The sequence below is a fragment of the Protopterus annectens genome, chromosome 16.part0 (genome assembly GCF_019279795.1).
Source record: "Protopterus annectens isolate FY-2018-M chromosome 16.part0, PAN1.0, whole genome shotgun sequence".
Taxonomy (NCBI): Eukaryota; Metazoa; Chordata; order Ceratodontiformes; family Protopteridae; genus Protopterus; species Protopterus annectens.
In genome coordinates, this window is record NC_056750.1 from 117,879,167 (window position 1) to 117,885,936 (window position 6,770).

Below are 6,770 nucleotides of genomic sequence, written 5' to 3' on the forward strand. Positions count from 1 at the left end.
ATGGGATACCTGCTTAGCCCAGCCAATAGAAGACTTCGAGCTCGAAAAGTTTGGCCGAGTCGGAGCCGATATTCGGCTCCAAACCCACGGGTAAGAATGTGAGGCGAGATGGACTACATACATTGAACGTTATGGTGAGTACATAACTTCTTGTTCAGTTTTCATTCTTTACCATACTAGTCAGACATTACTAGCACCAATTGATTTTTTTTCCCCAGTTTTAATAGTGTTTTATATTTTTCAGTATTTGCCACAAGATGGTTGTTTTTGAACCATTTTGGATGTTGGTCAAATGCAGCTTAATACCATCCTGTACAATGTATAGGTTTAATAAGTGTTATCCCTCCTCTTTGTCGACGGGTGACATAAAAGGTTTGACATCCACCTTGTATACTACCAGTTCAAACACAATGGATCTTGGTTTAGGATTCACCTGAAGCATGCCAGTTCAGGAATATAGAAACTCCTTCACACCACAGTATATAAATCTCAAGTGAACATAGGTAAGTACTAGGTGGTACATTTTAAGCCTCCCAGTTTCCCTTTTTGTGCTCAATGTAACCAATCCCACTTTGTTATAGATTGGCCTTACCCATTCAACAGTCAATAATTATATATTAACCCTAATGAAAGTAACTGGGATTATACCATAGATAATTTGAGGGGACCCATGAATAAATGCTTTATTCCATCCATGGGTCCCCCTCAAGCACTCCCTCCTCAGTTCAAACAAGCAAATAAGACTTCTTGTGAAGTCCTCCAAAGCAAAATTACGAATCCAAATTAGGTTCCTCAACTAAGGACAACCATAAGGTGTTCTTTAGTTACATCCGTAACCTAAAAGGAAAGGCCCAGATTTGTGCCAGACTGGTAGTTAATGATACTACATATACTGAGCCTGTGGATATAGCTAACTTATTAGCCAATAGGCCCTGTGAAAACTTCACTCCCTTGTCCCCTGCCACTTTTAAATCCTGTCCTGAGCATCCACAGCTCCTCTGTGCTGGTCCTGTGGTTTAGGCTGCTTGTTTTCGTCTCCTGTAATCCATCCCGGGTGCTCCCCTCCCTGCTTTAAATGCAAAAGGAATACCTCCGGCCATCACCTGAAGACACCCTGAATTGGCCAGCTTGCCTGGTACTTCGAAAAATACTACTGAGAAGACCCTCCAAAAGGATTGTGTAAATTAATCCATCCCGGGTGCTCCCTCCCTGCTTTAAACGCAAAAGGAATACCTCCGTCCATCACCTGAAGACACCCTGAATTGGCCAGCTTGCCTGGTATATCGAAAAATACTACTGAGAAGACCTCCCAACAAGATTGTGTAAATTAATCCATCCCGGGTGCTCCCCTCCCTGCTTTAAACAGCTCCTCTGTGCTGGTCCTGTGGTTTAGGCTGCTTGTTTTCTCCTCCCGTAATCCATCCCGGGTGCTCCCCTCCCTGCTTTAAACGCAAAAGGAATACCTCCGGCCATCACCTGACGACACCCTGAATTAGCCTGGTACATAGAAAAATACTACTGAGAAGACCCCCCAACAAGATTGTGTAAATGTATGTTGCTTAACACTAATTAAATGTAGACTTGATGTACCATCTATAGCCCTCCCGTGTGTGCGTTCTAGCAACCTAACGCAGACCGTTTGCCCTCTCCCCCTCCTGTTATCACTACTTTAGAATATATTTAAATCCAAGACTGGTCCAACTATCCCTGCTGTTTGCTATCTCCTTTTACCATTAGGTGGCAGCATCTACCAATATAAATCCTAGATACTCTTTATAATCTCAACAAGTTTTATTTTTTCACAAAAAGTTGGTTGTGAGTTAATATCCTTAGACTGTAAATATCTTCTCCCCTCTGCTAAACCACCCTCTGTAAAGGCAACCTTCATTTTCTGGCTGGAAATATTTAGCTCATACCTTCCAACTGCAGCCTTTAAACTGCTCTTTGCTGATACTTTTTCTGCCATACTCACCTCTAGTGTTCTTTCCCGCTCTGTTCGCCCTATGGGCTCACTCCGCTCCCGTACCCTGCCCCCAATCCCCACATGCCCCCAGTACTCCTAGCTTTATACCTATCTTACCCCACCCTCTCAGCCTAATTACCCAATGCCAGCTCCCCCCTCATTACTCCTCTCACCTATAGCCATCCTTCTTAAACTCTGTAGTCTGTACTCCACCCAATAAGTATAGTCCCCTCCTCTTTCCTTAAATCTCTAGAATACCTCCATCACTTTTTAAACCCTTTCTTCTTCATAGCCTTCTCTATTTTCCTAACCGCTCATACCACTCTCTTTGCTCCAACATGCTCTCCTCAAGTTATCACACCATCCAGTCCCCCAGCCTTCTCTTTATGTTCCTACTTCCCTTATACTATGCTACATCATATTCCACCTATGCTTGTCCAATATCACCTACAAAGACAACTACCATACAAACCCACCTTCTCCCTCACTGTTACTCCCATTTCCACTCTATCTCCTCTTCTCTCATTCAGCCCAACCCTCTACACCTATTTCACCGTAAACTCTTCTCCTCTAAAGTCAAGACACTGTCACCTGTTCCAGTCTACAGTCTACCAAAATTCATGCCTGGCAGACCAATATGGCTAAAGGATATCTCCTTCAACAACCTAGTCCATGCTGTTGATATCCAACCCTGGTCATACATCCTTTATTAACAACATTCATCCCTTACCCTCTTCCTCCTATCTCAACACCCTAAAGATTTTTACAATTAATGCAGAAAGTCTAAACAACAAAGTACACGAATTTCAAGCTTGGTTAAGCCATAACCAACCAGATATCTTAGCCATCTCCGAAACCTGGCTCAAGCCCTTTATCTCCAACTCTGAGATTCTACCCCAGGATTTCATTGTTTCAGAAATGATAGACTAAATAAAAAATGTGGAGGCACTGCCCTAGTCTACCCCAACCTTCTTACCTTAATTCCCCTCCAAATTTCAATTCCTCAATTCCAGAACACTGAACTAACTGCTGGAATTCTAAAACATAAAAATATCTGCATCATTGCCCTATATGTCTCACCTGGTAACAATATCTCTACACTTGAAAATATTCTCCTATGGGCCTCTACTGAAATTAACTATGAAACTTATATCCTTGGTGATGTGAATATTGATCGAATAAAATCAATTGCCCCTCTCCCTCCCTATCCATTAACCTGTATAACTTAACTCAAATAATCCTCTCCATCACTCGACCTAACAAAATAAACCCTCCCGGATCCACAATTCCTGATACATTTAGCGGCTACCTCCCAGCCTTTATGCATCGCTCAACTAGTTCCTCCCCACACCAGCATCAATACATTCAAACTTGTAACCTCAGTGGCTTCAACCCAGCTACTTTCTCAAATACTTTCAAACAAATGAACTGGCAAATTCTAAACATCCTTCCTTTTGACAAGGCTATAGAGTACTTCAACTCTTGTCTTCCTTGATACTTTAAACTCACTAGACCCACTAAGAAACAAAAGGATAAAAACTAAAACTGCTCCTTGTTGGCTATCCAAAGAGATAAAACAGATTATGCACCACAGAGACAAACTATGGAAGCTTTACCAAAACAGTAAACTGGCCAATACCTTGCTCCAATATAAACAGTTCCACAACCGTGCAAAACGACTAATCACCAAAGACAAAAAATCCTACTATATTAAACTTCAGTCCATTAACAGTAAAAAACCCCAAAAATTCTGGAACTCAATAAACTCACTCCTCAATTCAGGCTCCAAGAATAATCCCTGTCCTGACCTAAGTAAATCTGACCTCGAATTAGGCTCTGAATTTAACTCATTTTTCATAGAAACTATTACTACCCTCACCAAGACATTTCCCAATAATAACCCAACTGCTCTACACTCTCCCCCTTCTAACTCACCTCATCTGTTTGAACTCAAACCCATCTCCACTAACTTTATAAAAAAACTTTTGTCCAAACTTAAACCTTGCTCTAACGCTCCCGACATTATTCTCTCTTCCTTCCAAAAATGTGCTGCTGATGGCATTGCTCTCCCAATCAACATCATTAACCGATCCATAAAAGAATCATACGTCCCCAAACTCTGGCCCTCAGCTTATATTATTCCTCTTCATAAAGGAGGCAAAAATAACAGTATCTTATACTTTCGCCCCATTGCTTTGCTCTCACCAATCTCCAAAATCCTAGAAGAATGCATCCACCTCCTACTTATGCCTTTCCTGACACAAAACAATCTTCTCACTCCTACCCAGCATGGCTTCCGTCCAGGCCATAGCTCAATAACCGCTCTACTCTCTTTCCTAGAAACTGTCAATCAAGCCCGAGATTCAGAACACTTAGTTTCTACTGTTTTACTCGATCTGTCTAAAGCTTTTGATACTGTTTCCCACAAGCACCTTCTCTGTCATCTCTCAAACCTTAATCTCTCACATAATGCTTTATCCTGGTTCTCCAGCTATCTATCAGACAGACCACAGGCAGTCAAATGGAAGAACTCTATCTCTTCCTTCCTACTTAACCCAACTGGCGTACCAGAGGGATCCATCCTTGGGCTAATGCTTTTTAACATCTTCATCAGTAACTTTCACACTGCTATTCCTGATGCTAAAGTCATTCAATAAGCAGACGATTCAACCTTAGTCTGCTTTGCCTCAGACCTCTCTGAATTGCTGACTAAAACCCAATCTGCCTTCTCAACAACTGAAAACTGAATGCGCCAAAACCACCTCTCTCTCAATGCAAATAAATCAAAGATTCTAATATTCCCTCCCACAAAGACCCTCTCCTATGATAAAAACAACTTCAAAGTCTATAGTCAAATCAACGCACCTATAGAAGTGGTCCCTTCTGCCAAACTACTTGACATTACTGTAGATGAACACCTCAAGTTTGATATTCATATTCAACAAAATATTAAGAAAATCCGCCAAAAGCTAGGTATGCTGTATAGGAATAATCGCTTTCTCTCCAACTATACCAGGCAAACTCTGGCCTCGACTTAACTTCCATCTGTATTATACGGAGCACCTCTCCTAACCAACCTTTCCTCCTCTATCACCTCTAAACTAGAAGACTGCTACAACAAAATCTCTAAATTTGCCTCTAAATCTAAAAATACCGCCCATCACTGCCTAACTCTACAATCCGTGAATTGGCTTGAACTCCCAAACTACCTAGACTATCTCTAACTCACTACTGCATATAGACTCATATTTCACCCAACAAAATGTCCTGCTCTAACTAACATCCTTCCCCCTTATATACCCAACAGAGCTCTCAGATCTGAAAATAAGAACTTAATTACTATCCATAAACCTAAATGTCCTGCTGGCCAACTTCTCCTATCTTTCTCACTAGGCAAAAAATGGAATTCCCTTCCCTCCACACTAAGAACCATAACAGACTCAGAAAACTTCAAAACCCAACTATTCAAACATCTGTCCACTAAATGGAAATGTACCTGCCTTCACCCAACCTAATCAAAGGGGGTTCTCTTTCTGGTTTCCAAACTCTATAACTCTCATAGTTATCTTCCTATGAGCCTATATAAGGTCTCAACAATTTCTATAGCTACTCTCTAAGCTCTCAACAACTCCTACAGCTACCTTCACACAGCCCAACCTTTTAAATATTGTAAATAGCATTCTACTGTTGATGTGTGTTTGTAAAGTGTATTTACATTTTCTTAAAAGGTTTGTATGTAAAATGTTTCCACACCTAACACATATCTGTTTTCCTTAAATGAAACTGTATGATCCCTACCTTCAAGCTTAATGAATTTGTTAACTATGCATGATATTGAATGCATTTATGAGTAACTATTCTACATAATATTATCTTTAATATTAACTATAAGTTATATCTAAATTGTATAATGCATCTTGGAGCTTTTCTCCCCGGACCTCCACTGAAAATGGGTCAGTTCGGCCCAGTGGACTTCTCTGGTAGGTAATGTTGTTGTGTCTTTCGGCTTTTCCCGGTTAGGGGTCGCCACAGCGGAACTCCGATCTGCTAATGATTGGCAGTAGATTTTTTACGTGCCGAGTTGCCAGCCCTGACGCACAACCTTCAACGAAGGTACGCCCATTCACGCATGTCTCCACACAGTGGACTTCCCTGGTAATCAAACTGCAAATAATAAATAAATGTATGGCATGACATCCCTGCCACCTGAAGATTACCTTGTATCTCTAAAGAGAAGGTTGTAAATGCCCTCTCTAAGGCCAAAAACACAGCATCTATTGGACCTGATAACATCCCAGGGTGCATCCTACATGGGCTCCAAGAAGAATTAGCAACACCATTTAGTACTATTTTCAGTCGTAGTCTAAGCACTGACTTCATCCTAGCTGAATGGAAAACGACCACCGTTATTCCATTGCACAAAGGTGGTGCTTCCACTGACCCAGGGAACTATAGACGTATTAGCCTGACTAGCCTTATTTGCAGGGCCATGGAGCAAATCATCACGGACCTTATCAACAAAGATATAGGTAGTCTCCAAACACTTGACCCTACTCATTTTGGATTTGTCAAAGGGAGATCATGCACGTTAAACCTGGTGGATTTCTTTGACAGTCACCAAGGCCCTGGATGAGGGGAAATCTGTGCATACAGCCTACCTAGGCTTAGCCAAGGCTTTTGACAGTATCCCCCACTCAGGCATCATTGACAAACTCACCCAGCTAGGTATCAACCCTTATATTATTAGATGGGTCACTAAGTGGCTCACTAATAGAACGCATATAGTCAAAATATGTGAATCCCCCGT